Below are 12,764 nucleotides of genomic sequence, written 5' to 3'. Positions count from 1 at the left end.
CTATTTTTTGAATAACAGCTAAACGTCTTGTCACAATACTACAGTTCTTTTGAATGTCAGTTGTAGGGTGTGGTGATGTGAATTTCTTGAAACAATGTCATAGCTTCTTGTTGAATTACACAGTACGTTTTATCTCCAGGGTAAAAGAAAAATCATCTGTGTCTTAAATGTTTACAAAGCTACATAGGACTAAAACAAGTATGAGGCTCTTTTAATCTGTGGTAACTAGGGCATTACATAATCTTGTATGATGGAATGGAAGTAGTTCAAAAAGTCTGCTGGGGCCTCATAGTAAAACTAAAAATATGGAGTTGTTTTACTTGCCAGTCCACAGTTTTATACTTCTCCCTAATTTTGCGATTAATTTGTTGGTTCTATTTTGCTCATATTACAGTGAGGAAAATGAACTCTGTAGCTTATGCACCAGGCTCATTATTGCAAATGAAAATCTAATATAAAGCAATAAACTAAATGATGAATCAAAACAATAAAGTAATCTTTCTGACAGATACTCATAAATTCTTCGTTGTTGAGGGAGAAAGGAGAAGTCAGTGAAAGACCTGGCAAAAATGCTGTGTTATCTAAAGGATGAAGCTGTTAGTTCTGAGTTATAGATGAATCGCAGCTGTTGAAATTGGTTTTTTGCCGTTTTCAGTAGAAAAACGTATCTGTTTGTATAAGTCACCTTTAACTGGGGAAGAACAATCAGATACTGATAGAAGAGATGAGATATGTGGCTGGTGGAGAGAAGTTCAGACTAGTTTGGCTTTCTGGGACCATTTGTTTTCCCAAAGTACAAAGAAACGGCAAAGTTTCAGTGGGAAGTGTTCATTTTAGGTACATTTTCCACTGCTGGATTGTTATTTGTGGTTGGCAGGGGATGTTCGTATGTTGTGCTTGTGAAATAAAGATTAGTAAAGAGTGAACAAAGCAGGTGCTTCCTGTTTTTTTCAGAAATGGATCTGGAGCTCTTAATGTAGCAGCATTGTTATGCTTAATACATTGATCCAAGTGATAATCTTAAACGTTTCCTGCTGTATTTTTTCAAAATTCCATAAGTAAAACTATAATTAACAGCGTTGTTCTGCATTGAAACAAATAGCTTTGCAGGCTTGTATCAATCAAGCTTGTCTTTGAAAACTTAATAGGATATCAGTATGTGAGGGAAATGTGCAAAAAGGCGTGACTTCTGGAAAGAATGTTTTTTCTTCATGAATATTTGAGTTGGATGCATTTAGTTTGAAAGGAGTCCCTGAAAATAGTTTGTCTTAGTGATAGCCAGGCATAATTCCAATGCGGTAATTACTCTTAGGTTCAAAAGCAGCCAGATAATTCTCACATTAATGAGTCTGAGTTGCAGGTGATGCTGGGGCTCTAGGTGTCACTAACAGAGTGTCAGGAGACGTAGCTGACAGAGAGCCTGGCTGTCACAAGAGAGACAGAGGTTGAGAAGCTCTGGAGCTATGTTAAGCTGTGGTACAATGCTCATAAGACTGAAAAATTCCTTCTCCGGTAGGGCTGAATGCCTACTCAGAGGTAGCAGGAAAGGGGACAGCGCTATTAGTAACGCTCATGTACAAGGTCGTCTAGTTTTCAGACCAGTGTACCTTTTGCTATCAAAACGTACTTTCCTGTGGAAGAAGCAGGTAACTGTATTCTTCCTCTAACATGCTGGACTGAGAAATTAGGACACTGCATATGGGATGCTAATAGAGCATTCCCGGGTTCTGGCACCCCAGCAGGTACAAGCTGTGCCCAGCACAGAGTTGCTGAAAATTGCTATTTTCTGTCAGCATTAACTTTCTCAGACTTGAATGGATGCTAGTGGTACCAGATAAAGGTTGCCCTTATGCCAGAGATATTCCTCCACTACATTTTTGGGTTTGCTGTAAACAGTTGCAATAACAGTGATCTTCACATATTACATATCTTCCATATGCATAAAATTATGTGGGAAAAATTTTCTATAAAGAAATACAGTATGCAATGAAGCTGCTGGGTGTGCTGTTTCCTTTTATTGCACGTTAGGCTGATACCACTATGGTGATACAAGATAGTAAGTATTTTGGTATTGAAGAGAATTTTGTATTTGGTTTAAACATGCTCAGTTAGCTACAGGAATGGTACATCCTGCTTGCAAAGCTGTTTTGGCAAAATTCTTGAACAGTTCCAGTGTCAGAAAATAAAATTGGCCTTTGCCACAGTTAGAAATTTATCTAGGTTTTTTGTTGCTTAAGTATGTTTTGCCATGCCTGCTCAATTTGCCCAAAACATGCATGGACTAGATTGTTATCTAGATTGTTCTAAATAAAAGGAATATTGATCAGATAAGGAATGCTCACATACCATCTAATCTTTTAGAAACATCACCTTAAAGGAGATCTTTACAAACCAGATTGCTCTGACACATTCTGCAGCTTCATCTGCATCAGAGCGAGGTGATTGTGTGAAGTCCTTGAAAATTGCGAACTGACCACCTTCCGGAATTGCTTTTTTCTTGTAGAGCAAGAAGGTTTATCTGTCTATGAAGGACTTTGCTTATAATGCATGATAGATCATAGCTCTAGTTACAAGGAGCAATAGCCGCTGTAATCCTCACCCTGTTTGTTGATCATTTTTTCCTGTTTGTTTCATATCTTGGTATGGCATTACTGTGCCTTTTGTTATCTTTCATTTTATAAATGAAAAAAGTTTATCTTTGTAACATGGTAAGATTTTTTTTTTTAACATTTGTGTTTATACCTGAGTACTTAATTCATGTTTACGTTGGCAAAATTCATGTCGTTCTTAACTTCTGTCTCATGGAACATCAAGCGTGTATTAATTACTGAGCATTTATACACATTTCACACCAAAATCTGTCATGTAAAGCCTTTTCATTGTTGTCTTGTATACAACGCATTTCATTTGAAAGAATTACCACTGTAGGAACTCTTTCAAATATGTGAACATTTCTCTCCTTGACAAAAGTGCTAAACAATAAAATTTGTGCCGTGCCACAAGGGGTTCCCAGCAAACATGTGGCCATCAGGTTCTAACTAGAGTACACGGCTATCTTGAAGGTCTAGATTTTGCTGATAAAAGCAAGGGTTACTTGGCTGATGGATCTAGGTTTATGAAGACTAATACAACTAGTACTGACAAGTGGGAGAGAAGAAAGCAGCAGTAATAGTAGTCTTTGTAGCTAACAAGGTTTATAGAGAGAAGGCAGTGGAAAGGAATCATGAAATAGGAGGAAAATCAAGTGACTTTTAGGACAGAGACCGTATATTTTTTTACAGGCTTGGACAGTAAAAGGCCCAGTGAAGTTGGGATTTATCAGTGATACCACATTACTATGTAGACTCTTCTTGCTTTAAAATGTAGTTGTACTCATTTGTCCCCATCTAGCAAACCTTAAGATGACTAAACGTTGTTCCAAGCTGAAGAGTTTACAGAGGTTTAGTACCACCTTTTCCTTTGAAGACCGACCTCATAGCAAGTTGGAGAATTCTGCTTGAACTCTCTTTGCTTCAATTCCCAGGCTTACAGAAAGCAGGCGATGTGATTTTAGCTGAGGTTTTCTTGCAGCCCTTCCTTCACATGCTCCCCTCTTAGCCACCCTTCCTTCTTTGGTGGACGAAGACTCCCTGTGATGTGGTCAGCATAGCTTGTGGTGGTACATTAGCTCAGTCTTCCTTGGGTTTGACTGCTGAGAAGAGACGATGCATTTCTATGTGAGGGCTTTACTAAAAAGATTGTGTTTACTGACCAGCAACTTCCACTTCGTAAGAGTCCAATATTTGCTTTTAATGCACCTTTCATAGTTTACCAAGTACTGTTGCACCATGGACTTGTGGATTCATTAACAGTTGTGCTGCTTCATCCTGACGCAAAATACCTCATTGTAAACTTAATTAGTAAGTACTATGGACAAATCTGTTGAAGGTGAACATACTGACTTCTTTTTTCTGCCTCTTTTGATATACCTTTGTTAGTTGAGTCCGTTAAAGTCATACTTTTCAGGCCTCAACTCCTTACCTCGGAGCTTGAGCTACACTAGGTTGCCTGCTGAAGTCAGAGTATTTCTTTTCTATTAATCATACTTATTCTCAGTGCATCATATGGTGTTGCTTTAGATTTTGCAAAGCAGTCCAGTTCCACTGGACTGAGTAGACTGAGTACTTTAGGAAGCTTGTATTCCCTTACGGGTCTCGGAAGTTGGTACACTGAGCTCATTCAGCAAAGTACTACATCTTTATTCATCCATTGCCGAAGGTGTGAAGGTACTACTGCACGGTAAATGTCATGAAATTCTGCTTTTCCCTAGACTATTGACTTTTTACTGTATTTAATAAGAGGCAGTTGCTGTTGATGTATTTTTTTGTTGTTGAGATGCTTATGCATATATTGATTAAATGTATAAGTAGCAGAGCTGTATATTTGAGCTTATTTCACTATAGTTAGGCGTAGGTCCACATGAATATAGAGCAAAAGTATTACCTGTTAAGTGAGGATATCAGACTTGTGTTTTAAAACAAAATATAACTCATATGCCAGGGTAAGGTCTGATAATATTACCCTGTGACTTCCTTCAAAAGGTCAAAGCCTCTTGCTGTAAACAAAATTAGGACAATGGCAGTTTAGATAGACAGTATATAACTACCCAAATTAAAAATTCCACTAGTTTTCATTAATGTTAATGAACTCATTCATTGGTAAAAGAATGGTGCTGAACCTTTGCCACATTTGGTGGTAACTTTGGCATTGCTTTTTATCTGTTTTGCTGTTGAAGTGTTTCCAAAAAAAGGTGTAGTATCGCACTCCAGTGCTGGAGTACTAGTTGATTCACAATTTTGAGAACACAGCCATGCACTGAAATGACAGGAAACAAAACTATTTATTTCACAGAACTGACAAGTTTTAAATAGCTTAAGGATCAAAATAAACAGCAGTAATTTCTACCTGAACTTCTTATTTCTCTTCAGTTTTCAGGTTCTTGTAACCTCTCATTTTATAACCATCTCAAATATCCCTGTATTACGAGATTAATGCAGTAATTTCCATAAGTATGTAGATGTAAGAAGTACATTGAAAAATTTAATAGTGTATTGACTCTATTCTGCAGTCTAAAATAAATATGAATAACCTGCATAATTTCTCTAGAATGTAGCTTAGTCTTACAGAATGCTTTGGTGCTTTATATTCTGAAAATAAGTATACAGTACTAGAGATTTGCTGTAGACTATGGATAGTGAATGAATTTTCTTTTCTGCACGTTTCCTTCCAGTGCAGCCTCAGCTCTGTTTATCATTTCTTCTGGATGAGCCAGTGTTGACTCAGAGTGGCAAAACCAGAATATACCATCTTCCACCTCATTCATCCATAAATCAGTGTGTTACAGTGTCGTTTCTGCAACTGACTGAAATATCATTGCCAAATTCATTCAGTTCTGGATCTCTGACCTTATATTATGCATGTGCTTGTTTCGAAGTGATTTCCAAAGGCTCACTTGGATTAGTTATGAAGTTCTATGCAGTAATAAGCCATCGTCTATACAAGAGATGTATTTCCTTGCTTGTCATTTTATGTATGGACTGGGTGTAGCTTTGCTGCCTAGGAGAAAGAACTGAGCTGATGTTCAGAAATGCAGCTCCTCCATTGTTCCTCTGTGGCACATGTAATCCTAAGAATGGCACTTATTAAAATCAGTGTTACATTTTTTTTTAGTGTTGTTTTTCTACATCGTTTTTAATCCTAAGATCTCAAAAGTAGCTTTTCTGTTAGAAGATACATGTGAGACATAGTCATGCATATAAAAGCTTCTATGATCTCAGACTGTCTGCAGCTTTAGATTTAATTCGAAGACATACATAGGTTTAATTTAAAATGTGGAAATACTTTAATAAATTTCAGTATTCTAATTGTGTGTTTTGTGAAGTATGCCCGAGAGTTGCAATTCTGGGCCTCAATCATAAATGATACAAAAAGGGAAAATGTCTTCAGGATCTGGTCCAGAAAGAGAGAGTAGGCTTTTCTGGGCAAAGATATTAAACCTGTTTTCCATGCAACACCATGAATCCTTGTGTGATGTTTTATTTTACTTGAAAATAAGCATCAGGATGAAAACATGAAAGTTGTATTTGACTTAAGTTAAACACACTCTAAAAATGGTGATATAGAAAATGTAACTTACGATTTTTTTCATTTGGAGAAAATGTATTAGTGTGTCATTGTAATTAATATTTCTTTAAAAAAGTACTGAAACTATTCTTTATTTTTTCACACCACTTCAAAGGATTTTTAATTAGAAAAGCACATTGTCAGTATACCATGAAGATTTCAAATACAGATTCAGTAAATGAAAGAAAATCTAACCTTTTTCAGCTTTCCACAAGACTAACAAAAATGCTGCAGAATATAGTCAATAGTTAAAATTTTATTTATAATATTACAGTTTTTGGTATAACAGTTTTCCTGTTTCCACACTTATACATTAGTGTAAATATAAGCCTAAATTATGATGATCTAAAAATAAAACCCTCTTGTCTGTTTTCTGGTCTCAGCTATGAAGAGACACATTACACAAAACCATAGAAAGCATCATGGGGCTTGCTTATATGTATTTATATATTTAATTAATCTCTTTCTATGTTCTGATTGTTTTCAGTGTTTGCTTACATTTCTTGTGTCTTGCATGTTTGCTGGCAATAAAACAGTGCCATCTCTGTTTCTGCTATGTGGCTTTCATCTGTTATCAATGAGAAGTTGAGTATCGTCTGCCTTCATTTACGTAATTCGGCACGCTAGCTGGGCTCGCAGATACATGTAGCAGTCATTGATGCAGCGCCCTTAGCCAGACACTTTGCTCTGGAATATTTTAGATAATCTTTTCAGACAGTGGGTTTTTTTGCTTTAAATTTAGAAATCGTTCTTACCATCTCTGGTCTTTGCACTGTGTGCTGTGCAATTGATGTTCAAAAATGTCATCAAAGTGTCGTGTAGATGTACACAAAAACAATAACAAATAAATTCAGTACAGTTCCAATAATCCCAAGCAGTGCTAAAATAGATTCTTCTTTTTCCTCTTTCTCCTCTCGCCTTTTTACATCTTCCAGTGTTGTGATGGCAGAGGTCCCCATTTTTCCTGCAAATACCTTCACCAGTATTCTGGCAGCTAGCTAGAAGAAAGAAAGCAAATGGTAAATCTGGTCTGACAAACATGCAAGCTTTGATCTTTTTAAAAACAATTTGGTACTTCTTTACACAGTATTTCGTAATGCTCTGTTTATTGAGTTGTATTCATCTTTTGTTTTCTTTTTGTATGAGCATTTCCGTGTTAAAAATAATTGTTCTGTAGATACAGATTTGGTAGAAGGAGTGAAAAATAGCTTGATGCTTGAAGCCAATTATCGTGCTTTATTATAAAAGAAATTTACAATTTGTCTTTAGTCAGCTAATTTGTTTTCTTATGAAACATCAGATTGATGAAAACAGGTATGTGAGCCTTGTCAGATACTCTGAAATGCCTCTGGAGATTATGTGAATTTTCAGCTGTTGTTAAATATTTAACTGTCACAGTACAAAAACAGTTGAAAATATTCATGTCTGCTGTTTCGAACGTGAAAAATATGCCTCCTTAATACAATATCACAGCCTCTTTTGACCAGGTAGCCCTAAGTAGGCAATTGCAGGTGAGATCTTATCCTTTTACTTGTTTAATAGATCAGCTTTTGGACATCCATGCAACAGTAAACATTTACAAGAAAATGTCTGTCTTCAAATGTAAAGGTTGTTGTTATTATGTATGCTTATTATTGCAGTATGCCGAGGGACGGTAGTACTTTCATAGTAACAAAATTCTATGCAATATAAGGAGTTCAAATAGATATTTACAGATGCGTGTATGATTTATTACCTTTTTTTGTTGCAAAAGTGAGGTTGACAGGTCATCTCTGTTACTTAGCTGCTCTTGTACTCTTAATTTGCAGTAAAATATCCTCTAGAACCATATTCTCTGTAAAATTATGTTCAATGGTGGCAGAGATGTTGATCTTGTATGTAATCTGCTATGCTGTTTTAGCCTTATTAATGAGAAATTTCCAACCTTAAACCAAAATTTGATTGGTATGTCTACTAGTTCAGATAACCAAAATTTATTGAAAATTGGCAGTCACGTTTTATAGTGCAATAGCGTTTTTCTCTCCTGGCAAACGTCTTTAATCATTGGAGATAAACATATTTCTGCTGTGAGTCTAATTAAAGCCATCAGCTCAGAGCGTATCTCACAGAAAGGTAAAAAAAAATATAATATTTCTTACCCTACATTGCATCAGGAATAAAATGTCATCAGACATGCTTCTTACTCGTCGATTCAGTGGCAAACCAGGCTTTTATCTTCATGGAGGGGCTGCTGTCCTCACTCAGGCAGACCAGATAGGAGCATGAACAGTTCTTTGATGAAGAAGTTTATCGGTGATGATAATAACGTTACAGAATCTTCCAAATGACTGGCCTTCTCTCTCAGTAATCCACTAAAGCAAGTGCAGTCGAAAAACAGTAAAACCGTTTCTGGTAATGATCCTCACTGTTGACTAATTCTCATTAAAATTGAGGATTTTTTCCTTAGATAATGCAGAGCAACGAAATGCATGCTGTTCAGTTTTGCCTTAAAAAAAAAAAAAAAAACAAACAAGCAAAAAAAAAAAAAACCCAAACAAAAAAGCCCAACAAAAATGAACAGCTTCTGGTTTTATTCAGTTGCACTTAGTTATTTATTAAGACTTCAGAAAACCCCAGCCTTTGATTTACTCTTTGTGGCAGCCGTCTGAAGAGGCTTTCTCACATTGACATGCTGTAATTCCAAATGCAGCGAAGTACGTGCAGTCACACTATGTGATTTTAGTCCAGCCTGAAAAAGGATGAAAAGAAGTCTGCTTTACTGGCACGAGTGTGAACGCTGTCACACACCTGCATTCAGAGCCTGTGGAAAGAATTCCAAGGTATTCTTCGGAGCATTGCATAACTTAGCCAGGCAAATCTGAAGAGAGGAATGACAGTGGCTTTAGTTGCACACTGTGGTGAGCTGTGACATTGATTAAACATGCACTTGGCACTTGCTGAATAAAGAAGGAGCTACGAGCCACCCTTGCAGACAGTGAGTTGCATAACAATGTGCGATGGCTCTGCTGTTTCATTGTCAGGCCCCGCACATTTTCATCCCGTACCGACGGAGGAGAAAGTGTGCGGTGTAAAGGAGTAGAGTTAACTGCACTTCGGGGTTTTCTGAGGAAGTGCTGCATGACAAATGGTGACATTAAGGCATTCAAGCTGAAACAGTGTTTCTGCCTTTTGTCTTTTTATGCTTTGTTTGACAGGCAATTGTTTCTATGGGAAATGCTACTTCTATCGCTTTTCCTCTTTCTATTTGCCACCCAAAGAATGCAGGTTAGTGGGGGATTAATGAAAACACGGACTTAAAGAAAAATATTCCTGTTCTGATTTCGTAGGAAGCAGGAACTCAGTTTTTTCGGAGGTAAATCAGAGAGGTATTTTTTGCCTGCCCTATTGGAAGGGGTGGGGTGGGGGTGGTGTCTGTGAGGCCTTCTCTTCTTCCCAATCTCTGCAGATAAAAAGCCACAATTTTAATAACCTCTGCAAGTAGCCGTGTTTCAAATCATTTTATTCAGTCACTTTGTTCTATGAAGGCTACCAATGCAATGTGTTTTCGTTGGTATAGCGTAGCTTCTTGATATGAAGGCAACTATATTTTACAGATATTTGAATACTTCTTTTTAAAAAAATCCTTAAAATATCAAGCCATTCAGAATTCAAAAGTACAAAACGTTTATGCATATGAAAAATCAGAAGATAATACATTACATTGAATTCAAGCGGTGGGAATATAACTGGAAACCTTGATCACTTTCCAGAAGAGCATATTTTAGAAATTACTGAAAACAATTGCAAACAATGGCTTGTAATCTTTTAGTGAGAAAGCAAAAGAGAGTAAAATCATTGCTTTACTATTTGAAATACTTCCATTTTCAAATTCATTTACTTACACATTAATTTTTTTTTTCTCACTATTTTTCTAAAGTGTCTAAGTAATTTGTTAGTTTCTTAGTAATGGGCAAAACTGCATATTTTACATGTGCATTATTTTGGTGGTAAATACCATGTTTGAAGTACCATGACGTATGGTACTTGTACGTGATTTGCCCGTTATCCTGAAAGTAATGTTGCCAGAGTGAAATAGTTTGACTCTAGAAGAATTAAGTGGTTAGGTTAAACCTCTCCAACATAGATTCCTTAAAATATATTCTAATACGTGTATACGGTCTTTCCTTTTAAGCTCTTCCCATATTCTGATAGGCTGCTGCAACTTCACTTGTTCCTGGAATTGTTTTCTGTCTATGTATCTTGAATGTATTTCTGTATTCGTTTAGATCCAGAGATACAAAGATGGGGAAATTTTCACCTGTGTATTCTGACCATTCACGTTACTGAGAGCACCTAGCAATAACCAAATTTTCAAGCCATTGTACCGTATTAACCCTCACATGTTAAAAATCAAACCTTTTCCTTTGTGAAGGTGGAAAATTGTGCAATGTGCATCTTTCATGTAACGCTTAATTATGTATTTGAAGGGTAGGAATCTGTCGCCTTGTCAACACAACCAAATATAAAGATTCAAGGTCAGCAGAAGAATTTCTTGCGATATTGTCACGTATAGATAGTGACAATAAAGTAAATTCAGCAGCTCCACTGCAGATAACCAGCTAATGAAGATGTGTCCACAGAAAGCAGCAAAAGATTCACAAAATATTTCTTGGCCTGGTTATTGCTATGGTTGAGGTCTCATAGTGGTCTGCCGCTTACACAGTTGTGATGCAACTGGCACTTCAGTGGCTTAGGTGAGCCCAGGGAAACAAATCTCTCTGGGCTCCCTCTGCATGCAGTCAAGGGGGAGCGACACCTCCTGCACACCAGGATTCAGATCTAGCGTTTGCCATGGACGTTGGTTTGATGGCATTTCTCCCCTCCCATCCTTCCATTGCATTAATATGCTTGTCTGTGCAGACATGCCATGAACTGCTTTGGAAAACAGACCCAGCCAAAAATAGATCTCTAGCACAGCACAAAAAGAGGGTTGGGGCAGTAGCTGCTTAAGCTGTCAGTGTTGGCAAGAGTTGCTGGTTGGGGGTGGGGAAATAAAAAATAAACAAAAAAAAAAAAAAGAAAAAAAAAAAACAGACAGACAGAAAAAGGTTGTCAGGCTTAACATTTCTCAATTATAGAAAACTTGAGGAATTCATCCATGTTGGGTGGAAGCTGGTATTTATAAATAACTTCCTTATAACTACAATGCATCTTCAGTATGAAGAGAGAATTTTATGTGAGATTTCTCCCATGAGAGAAGCAAGTAATATAAATTGATTTGAAAAGGCCTTGATTTATTCATAAGATTTTATATTTGGAAAAATGATGAGATATTTTATATTTTGTGTAAAATAATATTAGAGTCTGAGAGTATGTTTTATACAAGTCAGTAATAAAACCACCTGTTTCTGGGTGACCATTACATGGTTACATAGTATTTGGGTTTGGCACCAGTATCCAAAAGTGTTCTAAATTTAATACTGTTACTTCCGTCCAGGCAGAGCATTCAAGCACTTAGTAGGACTTTGACAACTCCTTGGTAACTGATTTATGTAGCATCCCAAGAGCAGAACAAATTCTGTTGATTAGAGGTCATTCTGTTCATTACTGCTGGTGTTTGAGCACTTGTATTGCATGGGAATAGACCTTAGGCAATACAAATATATGTCAGATTTAAGATATTCATACTTCAAGAGGGAGTTGCCAGGCTATCTTGTAAAAACTCAGTGGTATAAATTCAACGATTTACAGTCTTGATCCTCAGATGATCATTATCCTGCTATATGCTACTGCTATGAGTAATGTGGTACAGCCATAATATCACATTTACAAAAGGAACAAGTGCTCTTAACCAAAAGTGTAAGTTTTCTTTTCCCTCATGTATTTTTATGGATTTATATAATTTTGATTTTTGTGTACTCTAAGATTATTCTACATGCTGTATTTTTTCATTAAAATAGCATGTTTTGAGTCAGATGTTGCTTGCTCTTATAGAGAGCAGATGCTCTGAAGATTGCAAGTTAAAGCAGAATGTAAAGGAAGATTTGAAGGAGAAAATGGGAAGACAAATGTAAAGAGCTGTCTAGACTTAAAAATCTATTTAGGTTAAAATGCTGTAATGAAATCCAAAAGATCGTTCATACATCAGTTGTCCTTGAAGACTGTTTTCCTTGTAGTTGTTCTGCATTTTCCCTAAGATGCAAGATAATTGAAATGTAGTAGCACATGCATCCTGTAGGTGATGCATTCTAGTGTTCTTCTCTGACAACCTCCACAAACTTCTGTTTATGAGATCTGACACTTTTTCACTTAAGTAGCAGAACAACAGAGCAAAGCTGTGTCTGTTGGGAGATGCAATAGTGTGCACAAATTAAGATGAACTGGCTCGCTTAGCATAAGTGAGATGTGGATATCCATGCTCCCCCCCCCCCCCCCCCCCCCCCCGAGAAGTAAACACAGCTACTGTTTTCTTTGTGGGAGCTGTTAGCCTATTTTTTGTGATATAGATTGATGTGTGATGCCCTTGAGTCAGCAGTGATGGGCATGGCCAATTTAAGCCAGGTTTCAAAGTTTGTTGTTGTTTTTTTTTTTTACTCTTCTGTTGCAAAATGAGGAAGAACTCA

At 36.8% G+C, this 12,764-nt stretch overlaps 1 protein-coding gene across 1 annotated transcript in view; it reads left to right on the top strand.

The window, feature by feature from the left end:
• BIRC6 (baculoviral IAP repeat containing 6) overlaps positions 1–12,764 on the top strand; it is a gene marked incomplete at its 5' end in the record, with an annotated part of 189,395 nt that overhangs the window by 136,515 nt on the left and 40,116 nt on the right.

Source organism: Vanellus vanellus, assembly GCF_965231255.1.
Source record: "Vanellus vanellus genome assembly, chromosome: 3".
NCBI classification, from domain to species: Eukaryota; Metazoa; Chordata; class Aves; order Charadriiformes; family Charadriidae; genus Vanellus; species Vanellus vanellus.
Note: the sequence above shows the minus strand (reverse complement) of the source record. Positions and strands in the feature narration are given on the sequence as shown.